This window comes from Chrysochloris asiatica, unplaced genomic scaffold, assembly GCF_000296735.1.
Source record: "Chrysochloris asiatica unplaced genomic scaffold, ChrAsi1.0 scaffold00018, whole genome shotgun sequence".
Lineage (NCBI taxonomy): Eukaryota > Metazoa > Chordata > Mammalia > Afrosoricida > Chrysochloridae > Chrysochloris > Chrysochloris asiatica.
In genome coordinates this window covers 2181533-2203081 of record NW_006408536.1, presented here as the reverse complement: position 1 = coordinate 2203081, position 21549 = coordinate 2181533, and the positions used below count along the sequence as shown (strand labels likewise).

Sequence of the window (21549 nt, the reverse complement as noted above, 5' to 3'; positions counted from 1 at the left end):
GATAGAAATTTCTTTTCTCATAGAACAGGATGGTAGAAGTCTGAATTCACGGTGCCCGCTTTAGGGGAATCCTTTTGCTGTATGTTGGCTCACTGTGAAAAGTCCTTGTCCCCTTTCAACATCCATGGACTGGACATTCTTTGGAGATCTCCATGTGTGTTGACATGATTCTTCCTCTGGGTCTGTGAATGTCTCAGTGCAGGGATCCCGGATCAAAGGACACACTCTAATCCTGGCTCTTCTTTCTTGGTGGTCAAAGGTACCTCTGATCTCTACTCTCTTTTCTTATCCTTTTATCTCCTGTTGGGCAAAAGGTGCTTCAGGTCACATCCTAGAGAAACTCCGCTTCCATCAGTTCAGGACTGTGAAAGGATTAAGGCTGTTGCATTCCACCTTTAATCCTTTTACAGCTGATTGACTTATGTTATCATGGAGGATATTTTCATAATTGCCACATCATATCATTAAATAACTGCCAAACCAGAGAATCATGATCCAGTCAAGCTGGTACACATTTGAGGAGGTCTCAATTCAATCCATGACAGTTTCCTTAAGAAAGTACCTTTGCTTTAGGTCTTGAATTGGAAATTAAGGCTATATTCTTGAGATAGGTACTTTTATCTGTGATATAGGAAATATACCCATATTGTCAAAGTCCAAATCAAACCCAGCAATAGTATGTGGATTTCAACTGTAGCAACCCTATATACAATTTCTGAGGCTGTAAAACGGTAAGCGGGCATATATTGCCATCTTTTTTCCTCAGTGTGGCTGATAGGTCTGATCTGGTAGCATTTCAGGCAGTACTTATCAGACAGTGTTACCAGGGTTCCTTTATTATCAAATAGTTTGTTCATTTATATAACTAATATCTAAATCTGAATATGTGAACACCCAAATTTCTCTAGAAATTAAACTCCAAAGATGATCAACAAATTCCTAAATTTCCTATATACTATGACAAATTGGGGAATCTTTAGTAATAATAGTGGTTACGAATTGGACTGCGAACCTTAAGGCCAGCAGTTCGAAACCACCAGCCGCTCTACGGGAGAACGATGAGGTGTTCTGCTCCCGTAAAGATTTACAGCCTCGGAAACCTTGTACAGGGTCGCTATGGGTCGGAACCGGCTCGATGGCACTTAACAACAACAACAATACCATCATTTAATTGACATGAAGTAAACTGCAGAAGAGTCCAGTTTATCTATGACATAATTTTGGAAAAGACAAAAAAAGTCTAGATGGTAGATACTAGATATTAAAGATCTTCAAAAATGCCTAAGTCCCCATCCTAAAAGGCTTTTGCATACAAATTAGAACGTTGCCGACATATTTTGTACTTTGAAGACTAACAACAACAATTAAGTTCGAAGCAGAGCACTGGTGTAGCACTGTAGAATTAACAGTGGCCATCCATCAGGTCTTTGGAATTACAAGTTGGATGTTTTAAATTTACCAGCCTCTCCTCAGACATCCTATACTGTGTCGCTATGAGCTGGAACCTACTTGATGGTTGATAACAACAAAAGATGGAAGCACTTAAAAGTAATGTACAGGCCCATCTTGAGTGAGGTATTTAGAGAATATTTTCCTTTAGTATAACAAGCCTACAATCTATAACTGATGTGTGCTCATTCTGTAATACAGTAATAAATAATATACTATGTCCTTTGTGGAGTCCTGGGGTGGAACTGTAGGTTAGGCACTGGATCTCAAATTTGGTTTGTACTGTTAGGTAGGTGGTTCAGACTCCCGAGGTGCTCCTAAGAAACCCTATATAGGGTTGATATGAGTTGGAACTGACTCATACTATCCAACAAATATGTATCCATGTAAAGTGATGGTATTTTGTTATGTGGATTTCCTACGTAAACGTTTCTTTGATAATGGACATCATCAGTGCATGCAGACAATATCCTCTAGACCAAGGGTGGGTAATCTTTGTTCTGCCAAAATTTATAACATTATTTGCGGGACACACAAAGTTATGAAATTAAAAATTAGCCTGTAATATTTGGTCAAACATTTAATTAACTCAACCTTAATTTGATGGCTGAAACCACTCGATGACACACAACAACAACAACCAATATGGGATGCTGAAACTGTGGTTGCCTTCTATATGGGATAGACCAAATGATTTCGTGGGACTTATATGGCCCATTGGCCTTGTGTTCCCTGCCCCTGATGTAGACCAATAAACAATAATTACATAGATTATATTTGGCTTTATTTATCCTGATGTTATTGGTTTATGGCATAACCATGGAAGAAGATCGAGGACAGAACAATCCCTTAACAATTACTAGGTGAAGGCTTTTCATTAACCCATCTTGACGGCTTTGTCCAAATGACCTGGTATTGGACTCATCCTTCTAATTAGCAATGCAGTCTTCTTCTCCTAACCTTCCTCCCATTTTAACTAGAACTCCACAGGGAACCCCATGCTTATGATTGCTTGACTGAACCATGACTCAATTCTTAGAGATGGCCAGTTTCTTTCCCTGGGGCAGTTAGTTCATGTACCATAAAACACAAACTCATGGTTTGTGGAAAGAGTAGTGCTCCTGACCTCCTATCTAGTGTATATTTTCTTTATCATTGAGACAAGTTCCTCTATTACTCAGCCAGTATTGCTCAGGTCCAAGTTCCCCTTTCCCATTTAGACATGAGTGTAGGATTTGTAGTCTTAGACACATCAGTTCCCTTTGCCTTTGTCTCTTCAGGCTAGATGGTCGTTTTTGGTTCTAGTCTAGAAATAGTAAGCTTCCATCTATACTTCTTCAAAGTAAGTGTTTCATTTAACTGAGGTAATTGACTTCTGTGTATGTTACTCAGAAGCTTTGAACTAAAACATATTAGGTGAAGTCTGAAGGTTGTCTGATATTTTTCATTCTTATTTTTGCCTTATATCCAGAAATGCAGAATAATTTCCAATGAAACAAATATTTTATCCCAACTAAGTTATGGTTTGGGAAATGGTACGAATAAACTAGAAAATTATATATCCATAGTTCTCTACATGTTTGATTTCTGTTTGGGGATTTGTTTCAGGATTTTGAGAAAAGATGAATTTGTATATCTGGTTTCATGCTTCCTTTTTCCAAACACTTAACCTTGTCAAATACATCATTAGCCAGTGGTGCCAATGTCCAACTGAAATCTCGACACTCTTAACCTATTCTCAATTGTCAAAAGTATTCTTAGAGAGAGTTGCTGTTTTTCTGTGTGCTTTTTTAAAGGTTTATGTACCACATGGCATGTGAATAATATTTTGATATAAATGGTCAATTTAGACTTAATTAAATAATAGTTATGGGATTCCAGCTTGATCGTTATATGTTCTTGTTTCTTTAGAGTTATATTTAAGTGAGAAGTTTTCTGGAGGAAACAGTATTTCTTCTCACCTAGTTGCCTGTCATCATTGTAGAATCCCATATGTCTGGGAGTGGTTCACATTAGACATGAGCTGTCCAGACACATGAGGAGGATGTTAACACAACTGAAGGGGACAAGAAGGATCCTGAAGTAATTGGCAAGGAATAAACAAGTTCAGTGTCAAAGACATTGAGAATTCCTCATCAGATGCTAGTGTGATATTGTTAATAACTAAAATAATTCTGTTCCAACAAGAAGCATGGAAACAGGCTAATAGCTTGAAATGAAGATAAAGGCCTGGGATAGATGAGAGAGGATTTCACGTTTTGATTCAGTTTTAGATACATAAAAGGGAAGATGTGACTCTGCAAGCCTGTATTTGTGGACCATGATTCATTGGTGTCACACTGTGGGAGACCTGTTGCTTCTCAGAAACCCTATACAGGGTCACTATGAATCAGAAGCAAATTGACAGTGTTTAACAGCAACAACAATAAACACCTTAAGGTGCCCTGGTGGTACTGCTTGGCTTATAATCGAAAGGCTGGCATTTCAAACCCGCCATCTATTGTGTGAAAACAGACCTGACAATCTGTTACCATGAACATTACAGTCTAGCAAAGCCCTGTGGAGCAGTGTAGACTCAGTCTCCTAGGGTCACTATGAGCCAGGGTCCACTCAGCAGCACACCACAAAAAGGACTATTTGCCCACGTGAGGAAAGATCAGAATGATGCTCATTAGTATGGGCAAATACATGGAATAATGGAATGAACGAAATTGAAAGTATGTTCCATCTGTATTTAGAGGAAATTATTTCTGGATCTGGACAGACTGTCATAAAATTCAATTATTAAGCTATATATTCCAAGTTTTACTTTGGAATCTTTGGTAAATCACATACAATTTATACTTTTTCACTACATATTCATTAAGGGCCTACTGTTTGCTCAGGATGTGCAAATGGCTTCCTGCCACAATAATTTAAGTTTTTAAAGCTATACATTAGAGAAACAATTTTCTGAGCTCTAAGTTTAATGTTTAGTTTATAAAAGTACAACTGAAATACGTGTCTGTGTGTGTATACGTATATATATATATGTATATATATATATGTTGTATGTTTATATATTTATATATATATGTTGTATGTTTATACATTTAATTATTATATATATAATATGATCTTAAGATCATAAGATCAACAATTATGATCTTAACATTTTATATATATGTATATGTATATCAATAAATATAACTATTATTGTTGTTAAGTGCGGACGAGTAGGTTCTGACTCATAGCGACCCTTGTATAGGGTTTTTGAGGTGAGTTTGATCTGCTGACCTTGTGGTTCACAGTCCAGTGCTGGTCCAACAGTGCCACACACACATACATTTATATATATTTAGAGAGAATTAAAAATTGAAGAATTATTTGTAGGTATACATTGTGAAGTGCCATTGCGTCGGTTCCAACTCATAGCTATCCTGTATAGGGTTTCTGAGGAATGGATGGTAGGTTTGTCCTGCCAACCTTATGATTAGTAGTCCAGTACTGATCATATTTCTCCACCTACAGACATTTTATTTACAGTTTTAAGTTCTAAAGAAACAGTTTCAAACTCTGAAAATGATTCCTTTAATGCATAGCCTTAAAAACTTACTGTGATATGCCAGGAAGCCATGTGCACATCTTGAGCAAACTTAATTGAAGAAGCAACTCTGTATTTTAAGGAAGAAAGCATTCCCATAATAGTGTACTGCTTTTCATTGCCTGGATGCTATCAATGCATTTGTGTTGCTGGGCCGAACCTTACCAAGGCTGTGCATTACCAAAGCCATCAACTAGAGGGTGGTTCTCTAGCTCAGCAGTATTTTTTCTTCCAGCCATTTCTGCTCAGGGAAATAACACAATGATCCATTTTGAAACTATAGAGTGATCATTCATGTAACAAGAAGTTCTTTGCCATCTTTGATTATATGGCTATTCCAAATGTTTCATCTACACTTTTAATAGGTTAGTTTCCTCAATCCAAAACCACATTGAAAATGGGAGAGAAAAATGTCCCCTTTGAATGATTCCATGTATTAAGGTAACACACCATCTTTTCTCATCATGATAATCTTTTATCTTAAACTCAGGGCGTGTTAAGATTGACAATTGTTATAGTGTGTCTAAGCCAGATATAACATGCATTGTTTTTGTTGTTAAGTGCTGACGAGTTGGTTCCAACCCATAGCGAACCTTTATAGAATGTCCCAGGAGCAGCTGGTGAGCTTGAACTGCTAACCTTGCAGTTGAAACCTCTTTGCAGTCTGGCGCATTAACCCACAGCACCACACCAGGACTCCAATATAACATCAAGGTCTATAATATGTCGTCTCTCTATTACAAAAGCTAAAAAGTTCACATCCATACTTGACACATTACTTCTAATAAACATATATTAAAATTATTATATAATATGAAAATTATACATTTTGTGTAATATCTTACATGAGGATATTTAAAATTTGTTTTTTGATGACAATATACTGACTACACAGCAATGCTAGTCAAAACAGTGTTTTACTGGTGCAATGGCACACACATAGACCAATGGAACAGAATTAATAACACAGAAGTCAGTCCATCCACTTATAGACAGCTGATCTTTAACAAAGGGATGAAACTCTTTAAATGGGGAAAAATACACTCCTTAACAAACAGTCCTGGCAAATCCAGATATCCCCTTGCAGAAAAATGAAACAGGACCTATATCTCCCACTCTTTATATAAGTGAACTCAAAATGGGTTAATGACCTAAATATAAAACAAAAACTACAAAGGACATCAGTGAAAAACATATTGACAAACTTAAGGTTTGTAATAAGTGGCATAAATACATAATCAAACATGCTGGAAACATTAAAACATCAGGAGACAAATTAGGTAAATGGAACATTGTAAAAAGTAGTCAATTACGAACATTAAAAAATGTCACCTAAAGAATAAAAAGAAAACCCAACAAGTGGGATTTTTTTTTTTGGGGGGGGGGGAGCAATGAGATATTGAACAAGCGACTAATCTCTCAGTTTTATTGAAACTAAATACCTCAACATTTGAAGTGCAAGGTTAGCAGTTCAAGCTCAACAGCTGCACCTCGGAAACCCCACACAGAGTCGCTATGGGTCGGAATCAACTCAATGGCACATAACAACAACAACAACATGTACATATAAACTATTATATCACTAATTTATCAGTAGATATATATGTAGATATACAAGCTAAACAGATATAGCAAGTAGTATGGAGGTATACTCATGAATGTATATTCGTTTCACAGAGGCTATTTCTATATATGGATTTACTTATGCTTTAAATATATCCATGGATATAGTAGGAAATATTGTTTTTGTAAAGTACCATTGAATTGGTTCTGAGTCATAGTGGCCCTGAATAGGTTTTCTAGTGAGTGACTAGTAGATTTGAACTGCCAACCTTATGCCTAGCATTCCAATGCTTATTCCACAGAACCACACCAGGACTATATAGTAGAGTAAATGAGGGGGCAAAATTGTGAAAACTTCTTCAGACATTACCAAACTACTTAACGTATTGAGTTCCTTGTTTTTGAGGCTCAGAGCCATAGTCTTGAGGTATAGCATGATCAATTGGTATAAAAAGACAGTGGTCTGAAAAGACCGTGATCCACATCCTATGTTGATGAATACTGACTGTTTTTTTAAAAAATAGTTAGCAGCCATCTTAGGTGTAAAATATTGGTCTCTCCTTATACTGAGCAAATTAGACTGAAAAAAATTAAAGTCACATTGAAACAGTCTAATGGACTAATGAAACGTATCAACTTCTGACTCCTTAATCACGATAACAGAAGTACTAGATGGTACCTAGCTACCACTAACATCTGCTCTAAAAGGTTCACATTAGAAGATTTTAGACAGAGTGGGATAAAATTGTGGAACAAAATTTAAAATCATTAAAATGATCAGGTCTACTGGTTGAATAGAGACTGGTGGAACCTTTGAGACTATTGCCCTTAGTCACCTTACAGGCTTGCAACTGAATTCACCTTTCTGCCTTGATTTTAAGTCAAACAATAGAGAAGTCTAGAAGGTGAATAATAACACTAAGGAGGTACACAGTGCCCAGAACAATCAACCACTTGATTTAAAAAAAAAAAAAAAAATTACCATTTTAACAATTATATTCTTCAAGTTGTATAACCATCTTAGTTATCCTTTTCCAAATTATTCTCCAGCATTAACGTAAACTCACTGCCCCTTAAACTTCTCACTCAACTGTTTCAGTTGATATCATCTATCAATGTGATCCCACATAGATAATTCTTTAAACGAACACAATGCTCAAAACAGACATAATTTACAAATTAAGGTAAAGTTCTTTGATTCGAAAGAGACTAAAAGGGATACACTTGGTCTGAGACTTAGGTTTAAAGATGACTTCATTGAAGTAGTTTGGGGAGCTCATCAAACCTTGCTATGTTCAGAAAATATATACTCATTTTCAAATGCGGTTCAAACAGACTTGAAGTCCAGTACATTAACCTGCACCACCACACCAGGACTCTCTGTCTCTCAGGGAGTCCTGGTGTGGTGCTGTGGGCTAATGTATCAGACTGCAAAGTCATTTGAACTGCAAGGTCAGTGGTTCAAGCTCACCATTTCCTCCTTGGAAACCCTATATAGGGTTGCTATTGGTCAGAATCAACTCAACAGCACTTAATAACAATATATATATATATATATATATTATTGCTTTATTGCTAAACATAATTTCATTATAACCAATTCTATGCATTTCGGAGAATTCTGTCATTTTTTAATTGTCATTTCCCTAACACTCATTTAAATAGAAATGTGGTATTGTGCCTGTTCTTTATATAAGGGTGATTTATATAATCTGTCTATCAGAATTTGTATTCTTTAAAACTCACAAGTATAAAAATACCTCCCAGAGGGACTGCCTTTACAGGAACATACTTATGAAATGGATTATGCATATGCAAATGTATGCAACCATTGTCAAAATAGCACTTTTAATTTTCTTTCTCTATTAGGAAGATTTATGATCAGTACAATTAGCATCAAACTACCTGGCTACAGTTACACTCATTATTTGTTTCACTTTCATGAAGATTTTAGGATTAAATGTGATTGTTTAAATTCCCCTATCTGTGCCACCATCTGAGAAAACTTACCTCCAAGGTATAGCTTGTATTTGGGAGTATACATTTTTTACTGTTCCAGTCTTACAGAAACAATTCAGATTTTGTTGTTGTTGTTCTTAGGTGCCATTGAGTTGATACCAACTAATAGCGACCTTATGCACAAATTCAGATAGTCAGGATTAAATGATAGGCACATAACCTGGTAAAGAGTTAGATCTAAGAAATGTTAGGTTTCATGAATTTTATCACATATTAGTATCAAATAAGAGGAAATAATGAAATATTTTACCTCATCTATATCATTATTTTTTTTGAAAACCAGTAACAATAAGAGATTTCAAGTTTAGTTTCATTGCCCTATATGGTTTGCTCTGTGTACTTTGCTATTATTCTTTATCTATTTTCCTTTCTTTGTGATTTACTTTATGTAGACAAAATTTTATGATCACGTGTAATATTGAAAAGCAAGATATTGATCAGTATAATTTGAATTTATCAAAAGAGGCTTGAGAATCACCTATGTTTGTGGCATTTGCTGTGATTTATTAATTACAACAAATATCCTCCCATGACCTGTAATGACTTCCAGGGTCATATTTCTCTTTTGCTAGCAACAACAGTGATTTGAAATACAGTTAACTCACCTGAAAGTGAGTAAGACCTTTGAGAATACATCAACTACATATGGATTGAAGTTCATTTAAAATTATGATTGAACATAGAGTTTAAGAAGACATATAAATCTGATACTGTTAATCTCTGGGTCAGAACAAATGCTTGCATATGATTCCATACTCTTGATCACTTTCCAGTGAAATAACAATGAAAGTCATTATAATATTTCATCTAAGTAGCATATACTAAGGGAACCAGGTGACTCTGTAGAATAACCCTTGGCCTGTGAATCACAAGGTGTGTGGTTCAAGCTCAATAGCAGCTCTGTGGGCGAAAGGTGAGGCTTTCTGCTCCCTTACAGATTTACAGCCTAGAAGCCCTATCCAGGGTCTCTCTGAGCTGGAACTCCACAGATCTTAACATACAATGAGACAGCATTTTACATGAGTGATCTCAATGTTACATAGAACATCATTTCTCTCTGAAGAATACATTCAAATGTACCTACAAATGTATGTACATTTGTGTACATGTGTTTGTACACTGTCTTACTACCTAACAAATGCATCTATTCTTTAAGTGGTATATAGGGTAAATATAGAAAAAAATAGATGGGTAAATTTTAAGGAATAATGATTGGATGGTAAAATTAGAAATGAGTTCTGTATCAAATTATAAGTCTTAGGATCATATAACCTTTGTTTAGGGTGTGGCACCTCTGTTTAAGAGTCCCATAACATTTTCTAGTGGATTAAAGATTATCTTTCCTCGGATATTTTTCCAGTTTCAGGTATTATCTCAATTGAGCATTTACAGTGTAGCTTCCAGACTTACTTCCCTTCCCCCCTTGTCTAGAAATGTATTTGTATGGCATTTACATTGCTTTTTATGTTTTTAAAATGGTTTTTAAACAGGAATGAATTTTAAAATTGTATTCTGTATGTGGAAGTTTTGATGTTTTCTGCCTTTGCTAAAATCTAAGCAAAAAGCTATTTCATAAACCATCTCCTGGGACGAATTTAGAATTTCAGAGATTGTTTTCATGTCACTGAAATTAAGTAAAATAAAAATAATTGTGCTCAAAATATCTCCAAAAAAATGAAAACAAACTTGCTTTTCAAATGAAAAGCAGTCCAGGGCCAGGATTTATTCTGGGTCAGGAGGATAAAATAAATTGGTCCATTTGCTTGATTTAATTATTGAATATCTAATGTCAGTGTCTAACATATCTGAAAATCTTTCTATAAGTAAAAAAAAACTTGAATATTGATCATTTTTATTAACCATATCTGTTTTCTTCCCTAATGAAGGCAAAAATAGCAATGATTATTTGCTTGAATTACTTAATGATTCATTTCATTTGGTTAATGCTGTGTTGAGAAATATCCCTGAACATTATCTTAATTTGTTTCTTTTGATTTCTAGTACGGTTTCTCAAAAGAATCATTCTAACCATGCGGATCTAGTATGATGTCCGGGATGAAAGTATATACATTTCTGTTAGAAATATACTTTTATTCAATATGCCTCTAGGTCCCCATCTTGACTTCTCAGTAAATATTTAACATACAACAATCCTAGGCATCTGAAGGCAACAATCCATCCCTTAAGTCGTAGGATCCACGAACATATTAAATTGAAGTCCTGGTGTGGCATGTTAGGATAAGCTCTGGACAGCTAACTGCAGAGTCGGCATTTCACACCCACCAACCATTCCTGCATTTTATACCAGGAGCTTTGGTAGTATAGTGGTTACATATCTGGCTGTTAACCTCACAGTCAGCAGTTTGAAACTACCAGCCATTCTGCAGCAGAAAGATGAGGCTTTTTTCATGCATAAAGATTTACTGCCTCGGAAACGCTATGCAGGATCACTATGAATCAGAATCAATTCCATGGCACACTACCAGCCACTCTTAGGAAACCATACACATGGCTGCTCTGAGTTGGAACCTACTTTAGGGCTCTTAAGAATAGCACACCTGGTACTGAAATAAATACATATCTGATTTAAAAAGAATATGTTGTTGTTAAATGCCATTGAGGTTGTTTCAACTCATAGTGACCTTGTATAGTTTCTGAGGAGTAGCAGCTGGTGGATTTGAACTTCTTTGTGTTTGGTTCACAATCCAGTGCTGATTCTACATCACCACACCGGAAGTCCCAAGAGAGATATGTATGTAGTATTAAAAAGGATTCGAGTTGAACTATGAACATAAATCTATTTTAGAAATATTGTGCCAGATCTGTTTAGCCAATGGAAGAAACAGAGCAACTATGATAAGTGTTAAGAAATTTCTCAGAGATTCCACCAGAGCAACTTTCTTTCAGCATTGGTTCTTGTAAACTTGATATAATGGGAAGAAAAAAGCATGTGTGTTGGTGGTAAAAACGTATGTTTCCCTTACCAAATAATGTTACAGTTTCTTCTAGATAATTTCACTTTATTGCAATTAGTTGCTCCATTGTTAGATTTGTGCTCTCACGTTGTTGAATTGCAAAACTAAATTCCTGGTGAAGTGCTATGTACCTGAATCATTGACTAGACTTCCAATAGACTTAGTTAATACAAAATGTAAAAACCAACAATGATTTTGAAAATGGTCAACAGAGTATTAAGAGTCTTAAGCCAACAAGACCAAAACCCAGTTGACTTAGGATCATTCGTCTAAAGTTAGTGATGTAACAGTCCTAAATCTCCATTAGGTGGACGTAGAACAGCACACTAAAAATACTAGGCAACCTGAAGTCTAAGGAGTGGAGTAAACTGTTTAATTTAAATGTTTTTCTCACTAGACTTCCAAACAATTTCTCCTTCCCGCACTGGGTAGAAGAAAGCATTATTTTTCCCTCTTTACAGTTGAGCATGTTGGAGTCCAGAAGTTTCAAATAATTACCAAAGATTTTACAGCTAAAAAAAATAAAAATAAAAATAATAATACTGGAGCACGAATCTTCTGTTTCCTAAGCAGGACTCTTTATTAGAGCCTTTATTGATCACATTGCATCAAATGTGCTTATTTTGTGATTTGAAGCCAATGGTGTTACGCAGTTGTTTTGAGTCAAGGCAGAGTAAATTTAGGTAATCTTTCAATTCACAACTCCTAACCTATGTTAGATCCCTCTCTTTTATGTATCATCTGTGATTACACATGCATGGTCTCTTTTTTATGCATACTTAAATTCTGTTTCCCATCCTCTGGCTAATGCAACCATTGTTCTTAAAAGGGTATCTTTTGATTTTAACATTGTTTTTACAAATTGAAAATTGCTTTTCTCGTTCTGAATTATCATTTATTTAAAATGCATTCTGTTTAGATTTCCAGTTTTCGTTCATTTGTATCACTAAGTAGTCTTATTTATGAGAAACATTCCATATTGCTAAGTGTACTACAGTTGACTTCTCCCTCCATGGTGTATACTGATTTACAGAATTTATGTGAACATCAGGAAATTTAGGTGCAGTTCCCAGGTATTCATTTCCTTGCCAGACAATTAGGTGATTGCAAGAAAATACATGAAGCAACATCTATTCCTCCCATAAGTATCTCTACTCTTAAGCTGGGTTCTGCGATCTGTAGAAATTGTCACACCAAACATAGGCACCATACTCAAAATTATGGGGTTTATTATGATGTTATCAGGTCCAATACAGAATCAGAAAATGCTCAGGGTACATTTGTTACTGTTAGCTGTTTATAAATGCTCATAGGACACACCACTCCACCATAATCTTCAGCCTGAATGCACTTGGATCTAACTAACTCAACCACTAAAGTGCCTGGAGGAACCCTATTCTATAAGCTATAAGCAAGCTGCTTACTTGTTCTGTAGGCTGGAAAGACAATTGCTTTGTCTCGTGTTCTGCTTCTTTGTTCTGCTACTGCTACCCCTCCACCAGTGCTCTAGTATCACAGTTTTCTGTGCCTGGGATGAGGAAGTTCAATATTCAAGGATCTCAGGGGTCCAAGGGCATGCTCCAATTCTGGCGATTCTTCCTTGATGGTAGTGAAATCACCCTTCCTGTTTCTGATATTGTTCATGTTTTAACAATGCTAGAGTTTTAAGTACTTGCAATTACAAATGACGTCTGCTTACTTCCACAGCTGAATCATGCCATGTTATCGGTATCTTCTCCCACTGTCTCTAACTCAGACACAGCAGGTCAGAAATGTTGTTTGGTGGGAGTTACAGACTATGTATAGAAGAGACATTAGTTAATTCACTACACCAAAGAACACCCCTGGCTCTTCTAGCCAATGTCCCTTTCATAGATGATGGATTAACTTTACCCATATCATTGTAACTGTACACACACCCATGAAAACTTGTAATCCAGCCACTTCATGCCTTTATGTCCCACCTGTTTAGATATCCAATTTCTAAATTGTCCACCGTAGCATGCCAATACTCTTAGGAGATAAGCATGTTCCTTGATGTAAAGAATCTCTTGTTCTTTTTGGAACTTTAGACATCTGCATTCATAATCAAAGCCCAGTCCGCATTGAGCCACCCAAGTGGCAGCAAGGTACACTAGCTCAAAATCTCTTTCTTCATTCAGTTGTGTTCTGGTAATGAAGCCCTAGCCATTCTCACTAGGACAAATGGGTACCTGCTATAAGTTTGGGAGTCCTGAATTTCAGATTAGCTGGCACTTTCACTGACTTTCTCTTTTAGTCCTAGCCCTTCATGGGCTAGGTTTGTGCTTATAGGCTCAGGAGTCCATACAAATTCAGAACAGCCAGCTCTTTCCCTTCTCTCTCTCAAGTTTTTTTTTTTCATTGCTGCATTCTCCACTACTTCCTTTCATCAAGTGGACCCTAGATGGTCACCAGTGATCATTCAAGGCTGTCTGCATACTGATTTTCTTTAACTTTCAGTCCTAGAATTCAGTTTTTTATCAAAGGCATAGGCTTTTCTTGCCTCAAAGCATCTAACAGCAAACTGCTTGCTGAGAATTCAAAATGCCAGTCATTTTTCTTTCTGCAGGTCTTTCGTTCAAAGGTAAAGCTGTTCCCTCAACAGTCCTGGGTGGGGTTCATGCTTCCATCTAAGCCCTTTACTCTATACACAAGCTTCTGGCTTAAATAAAGCCTGCTGTATTAGGGGAATTCTTAACTCTCTTTTTAGCATACCCAATTAAGTATAGGATGGAGGTGGGCTTAAAAGCTGTCTTTGATCGTATACCCAGTAACCATTCCCATCACACATGTGCCTGTGGCCTTGAACCTCTGACTGACAGGGCATATCAAGTAGCCCCTGATGAGTCAACCTTCTTCTCCTCTGCTGTAGCAGGGCATCTCTTACATTTCTTTCAGCCATTACAGAGAACAATTCACAAAGTAACCATTTAAGAACCCAAAGTTTCACTTTCTAAGCCTTAAAAAACTCCATATCTCCATGAGTCTGGAGCCATTGCAACGAACCTCAATTTTCACACCAACAGCAATACAATATGAAGGATCATTCGTTCCTCCTATAATCCAGTCTCTACTCCTCACTTGTTTTTTTTTTAGTGTTTTAATGTGAGTTATAAGATAATTTACATGGGAGAACATTAGTTTTACATTCATTCTATCGTACATTGTATCATTGCCATGGTTACAGTCCCCTCCATGCATCATCAACCAACCCAAGGGTATACCCTGCAAGCCTGCCCCCTACACTTCCCACCACCACCACACCCCAGTCTTCAGCACACAGTCACTCTCCCTCTCTGGATCTAAAGCCTCCTCACTTGGTTTTGATTATCCATTTCAATTGCCATACCAAACTTACTCACAATACTCACAGTTTTGGGATTTATTAGTCAAGTTACCAGGTTACAAAACAGCATCAGAAAATGCTCATGGCATAGTTGTTCCAATCAGCTGTTGAAAAATGCCCATAGCTGTTTATAAATAGACACCCAACTCCACCAGTAGCCTCAGTTTGAAGGCATTCAACTCTAGATCCATAGGTCAGCAAACCTTACTCACCCACTCTACAAGCAAGCTTCCTGCCCAAAGTCATTCAGCTTTACATGATCCATGAGTTTAGACCCAACTACTAAGTCCTGTTTCTCTGCTATTCATAAGGTTTTCAGTGACTAAATATTTGCAAGTAGTTCGTCACTCCTTCCTCCTAGTCTGTCTTTGTTTGGAAGCTCATCTGAAATCTGTCCATTATGGGTGACCCTGCTGGTATTTAAAATACCAGTGGCATAGCTTTCAGAATCATAGCAACTCACAAGCCACTACAGCTCCACAAACTGACAGATGAGTGAAATTTTTTTTTGAGGAAAGAAATTAAGCCTCGACTTTCGTTATTGAAAGATTCTTTGGTCAAATTATTGAATGATGCAGAAAGCATCAAGAAAAGATGGAAAGAATACACAGAGGCACTGTACCAAAAGGAAATGGTTAATGTTTTGCTGTTTCAAGATGTAACGTAAGATACTGAAGGAGGAAGTCTGAGGTGCATTGAATGAATTGGCAAAGAAAAAGGCACCAGTAATTGATGGAATAAAAATTGAAATATTTCAAGAAAGTGAGGCAGCACAGGAGGCACTCACTCATCTCTGCCACGAAATTTGGAAGACAACTATCTGGCCGACTGAGTGGAAGAGATCCATATTTGTGCCCATTCCAAAGAGAAGTGACCCAACGGAATGCGGAAATCATTGCACAATCTCTTTGATATCCCATGCGAGTAAAGTTTTACTAAAGGTAATACAGAAATGGCTGCAAACATACATTGACAGAGAACTTCCAGAGGTTCAAGCCAGATTTAGAAGAGGCCGTGGGACTAGGGATATCATTGCTGATGTCAGATGGATCTTGGCTGAAAGCAGAGAATATCAGAAAGATATTCTGTGCTTTATTGACTGTGCAAAGGCTTTTGATAGTGTGAGGATGATGACAAGCTATTGGAAACATTGCAAAGTGTGAGCATTCTGGAACACTTAATTGTGCTCATGAGGAATCAGTACCTGGACCTAGAAGCAGTTGTTCAAACAGAACATGGGAACACTGAATGGTTTAAAATTAAGAAAGGTGTGCGACAAGGTTGCATTCTCTCACTGTACTTATTCAACCTGAGCAATAATCTTAGAAGCTGGGTTACATGATGAAGAATGTGGCATCAGGATTGGAGGAAGACTCATTAACAACCTGTGATATGCAGATGATACAACCTTGCTTGCTGAAAGTGAAGAGGACTTAAAACATGTACTGATGAAGATCAAAGAGCACAGCCTTCGGTATGGATTATGTCTCAATGTAAAGAAAACAAAAATCCTCACCACTGAACCAATAAACAACATTCTTATCAACAGAGAAAAGATTGAAGTTGTCAAGGACTTCATTCTTCTTGGAGCAACCATTAACTATCATGGAAGCAGCAGTCAAGAAATCAAACAATGTATTGCATTAGGCAAATCTGTTGCACAAGAACTTTTTAAAGTGTTGAAGAGCAAAGATGTCAGCTTGAGGACTAAGGTGTCCCTGACCCAAGCCATGGTATTTTCAATAACTCATATGTATGTGAAAGCTGGACAGAGAATAGGGAAGACCATAGAAGAATTGATGCTTTTGAGTTATGGTGCTAGAGGAGAATATTGAAAGTGCCATGGGCTGCCAAAAGAACCAGTCGATCTGTTTTGGAAGAAGTGCAACCAGAGTGCTCCTTGGAGGCCAAGATGGCCAATTTTCGTCTCTCATACTTCGGACAAATTGTCAGGAGGGCTCAGTCACTAGAGAAGGATATCATGTTTGGTAAGGTGGAGGGTCAGAGAAAAAGAGGACGACCCCCAATGAGATGTATTGGCCAAGTGGCAGCATCCATAGGCTCAAGCGTGTCAATAGTAGTGAGGTTGGCCCATGATCAGGCAATGTTTCATTCTGCTGTGCATAAGGTCACTATGAGTCCATACTGATTGGATGGCACCTAACAACAACAACGATAACTAGGTCCTGTGCTCTGGATCGTGGTTTTCCTGCTTTTGCCCCTCAGGCCCTCCTGGTGGCACAGTTTTCTGTTCCTGGACCTGGGAGGTCCTATGTGCAGGCATCTCAGGTTCCAAAGGCTATGATTCACATCTGGCTCTTCTTTATTGATAGTCAAACAATCACCACCTGGTGGTGGTGATTATGTGCCGTGGAATTCATTCCGACTCATAGTGACCCTCTACCGAGTTTCTGAGGCTGTAAGCCTTTACAGGAGCAGAAATCCTCATCTTTCTCCCTTGGAACAGCTGGTAGTTTCAAATTGCTGACCTTAAGGTTCACCTACTGCTTCTGAAATGGTTCATTTTACACCCATGCTAGAGTTTCAAGCTTTTACAATTACAATAAACTCGGTTAATATTCACAGCTGAACCATGTCTTCTTATCAGTATCTTCTCCCACCTTCTCTTATCCAAATCCAGCAGGCTGGAAGTGTTGTTTGGTGGGAGATACACATCTTGGCCTGCAGAGACATTTGATAAATCACTACACAACAGTTCTCTTGTATAGGCACAAGCTGCAAATTTTTACCTATCTGTAATGAAGACTTTGGGTCCTATTTAAACTGTTTTACCTATATCTTTATCATTGATAGCATACCTTGGGTATTCCTCAACTCTCTCCCTTATAAATACATAAAACTGCAATGAATACCCTGATGCCTGTCTCCTAGGTGCCTGTGTGAAAATGTCCTTGGGATGAACGATAGTTGTGGAACCACTGGGTCAAAGTCTATGTAATATCCAAAGTGTATGTACCACTTAGTAGGTACAGGTGGCATGGCAGATTGCTCCTTTGTCACTACATCCACATTCCTACCTCATTTGATATATCTTTCCCTTGTCACCCCAACTGGTGAAGGCAAGGAATATGTCTCATATTTTATAATTTTCCCTATTAGAAATCGTAGGAAGTTTTTAAACAGCAATTATACTTTACTTCTGACAGGTGAAAGTCAATCAACTTTCAAACTGGTTCAAATTATTCTGATGTTTTTTGTTAAGCACAATTAGTGTTTATTAGACTTTTCAGAGTTAAGATGTGATCTTCATCAAACCTAATTTAGATTTGTTGTGTTTTAATTTTATATATTGTTTGTTTTTTAATTCCATCTAATTAAAAACAAATAAATAAAGGTGTCCTTGTGTGACACTGTGTGTTAAGGTGCTGGACTGCAAAGTTGGTTTGAACAGCAAGGTCTGCAGTTCAAACTTACCAGCTGTTCCTCAGAAACCCTATACAAGTTCTCTATGGGGTGGAACTGCCTTAGTGTTATTTAACAACAATTTTAAAGTAATGCTTTAATTTTACCCATTGACTTGCTGCTGTAACTGTGTTATTGAATGAAAATGGTGAAAATAAGTCTGAAACTTCTGTGTCAACTATTAATGTCATGGGTCCTGAGGATTTACGGCTGCAGTTTTAGAAGGTGGTATATAATAGAAACTGTGGTGCTCTTCTTGCTGTATCTATCATTACTTCGAGCTGTGAGATTTGACTTTTATGGTTACGAGCTCTGAATCTGGAATCTCTTCTTATTGATCCAGTAATGTTGTAGATATTTCTTGAGAAAGGCATATTTAAATGTGAATCATTTCAGTGTGCTTTTAGATATTTTAATGTGTTCATTTAATTTAGTCTTTACTCACTTACTTTCCTAATAAAGTAAATGACAATGATCTGAATTCAGCCAATTGGAGAAAATTGTATTTTTATTAATGTTATCATGAAATGTATAATATGATGAGTGGGTCTAACTGGTACAGTCAATATATTATTGTAATTGCTTTTTTCTCCCAGCAAAGATGATAAAATCGTATTCCAGGTGCAGCTTGGGAGTGCGCTTCCTTTGTTCTTTACAATAATGCTTGATAAATAGCATGGAGTCAGTAAATACATGCCAACTGACTGAGTAACTTAAAAATGAAATCTGCTATTTTGTGACTCTATGTAGAAACTATTTCTCTTCAGCTCTACACAGAAAGTAGATATTCATTGATTGCTTTACCACATCGCAGACTTGTACTTATATCTAAGTACAAACTACTTTTAAGCCATCTGTTCCCTTGTCTTCCTTATTCAGCTACTTCTGTTAGCAAGGATTCTAAGCTCAGAGCAATAGATTTAGTTGTATTCCATCTTAAAACAGCTTCTCCATCTTTGATGCCTTGCCAAAGACAAACAGAGACACAAATTCTAAATGAAATATTCTTTCATCTTCTCTTGTAAATCGCTGTGGCTGATGTTAGGAAGGAGGTAGGGTCAGAATTAAGATAACTCTAAACATTGAGCATTGGAGTCCTAGTGTGGCACTGTGGGTTAATGAGCCAGACTGCGAAGCCGTTTGAACTGCAAGGCCGGCGGTTCAAACTCACCAGCTGCTTTGGAGACCATATACAGGGTCTCTATGGGTCTGAATTGACTCAATGGCACTCAACAACAACAACAACAAACATTGAGCAAAACAGCCATGAAATGTTTCCTTAGTGTGTACATCTCTCAAATTCCTTACTCAATGTTTGCGATGTAAACATTCTTGTGTTCTAAAGGATCATTGGCATCCTGTTTTTGGTGTCATTAGTGAGTGAGCTATGAAATAGGTGACAGCAAAATGCATCCTGAATCACTGAAGAAAAATTTCAAAAGCCAACCATCAACTGGAAAAATGATGCTTACTCTTTTCCGATATCCTGAAGGGCCAGTAGTGCAACACTATTAGGAAAAAAAAAAAAAAAAGCTACAGTGTTCACTACAGTGGTATACCCACTAAAGACCTGAAGCCTAAACTTTGGATAAAATGGTAGAAAACTGCTATCCAAGGGCATTCTTATCTTGTGTGACAACGCACGTTCATACTCCTCTGCCCACACTCTTGACACTCTGTAAAAACTTCCTTTTGAGATGTTAGAGCATCCTCCCCATAGTCCTGATCTTACTCCTTCGGACTTTCACCTGTTTGGTCCACTGAAAGCAGCCCTCTGAGGATGCTGATTCATCTGTGATGTAGAAGTGATGACAGTGGTGCACTCATGGCTTGCAGTTCAGCATAAAACCTTTTTGTTACTAAGGGAATACGAAAGCTTGTTGACAGATGGACAAAATGTATAGAAAAAGCAAGGAGATTACTTAGGAAATCATGTATTTCTCTTTTCTAAAAGTTGATTAAAATCTACAGGAAGTGTACAGATTACTTGTGACTCACCTTCACAGTTTTTAAGATTTTACCCCCAACGTTAATTTGATGTGTATAATTAATTCAAGTAAATGAATAAATGTGTCTGTATATGTAATTGTTCTACAGATGGATAATTCATAATTTCATAAGCATTGGGCAACAAAAATTCTTTTCTAAATAAATTCTTATTAACTTGGTTGGATAGCAATGATATTAGAATTCAATTAAACAACAAGTTACCTGTTCATTTATATATTACTAATTAGTATATAATTGAATATAAAGACTGACGTGTATTAATTGTTGTTGTTAAGTGCCGTCGAGTCGGTTTCGACCCATAGCGACCCTGAATAGGGTTTCCGATGCTGTAAATCTTTACGGGAGCAGATCGCCTCATCTTTCTCCCGCGGAGCAGCTGGTAGTTTCGAACTGCTGACCTTCCGGTTCACAGCCCGATTCGTAACCACTACGCTACCAGAGCTCCTTAGTACTTTAAAAAATGATCTTATGTATTCTATATCTTTTGCATATAGATAGATACATAAATATATGGCTTGTGTAATGTGGAGATATAAGCAGTGAACCATCATTAGATGAACAGGGACTGAATCATGAGTCATTTGCATAATAAAATACAGAGGAGAAATTGATGAGGTCATGGATATAACTATTTTCTAAAAGTGGTCTCATCCCATAAAGTATAAAGAAACAGAACATTACAAGTAAGACAGTTAGGTGAAGAAAAAAATACGTGGTTTGGCACTGGGACAAAATATTCCTATTAATCTTTGAAAATCTTGGGGGAATGTTAAGGAAAGGAAAATCAGAGTAATTAAGAAATTTTATCAGGATTATTTTTGGCTATTTCCTCTTTCTTTTGTGATCTGTCTTAGGATGTTGTTGTTGTTCAGTACCATTGAGTCGATTCCGACCCACAGCAACCCTAGGACAGAGGATCAAAGTGAGATCCCAAAACACATAAAGAGTGAATGGCTGTTTGCTTTTTCATTCCACCATTTTCATTTCCTTGTCTGAAACAGTTTATTTGTTTGCTGTACTTGCTTGTATTTATAGAGAAACTGTTTCCAACCACAAGCAACTTAAACTTTTTGGAGCCAAATCCCGTCTGTTTTTCACCTGAGTCACACTAAAACCTATCTCCTAGTTTCCTTTCATCTTCAAGGATAGATTATATCCAC

General features: G+C 37.0%; 1 protein-coding gene across 1 annotated transcript in view; it reads left to right on the top strand.

Moving 5' to 3' along the window:
* IL1RAPL1 (interleukin 1 receptor accessory protein-like 1) overlaps window positions 1-21549 on the top strand; it is a 1809453-nt gene that overhangs the window by 778659 nt on the left and 1009245 nt on the right. The window lies entirely within an intron of this gene.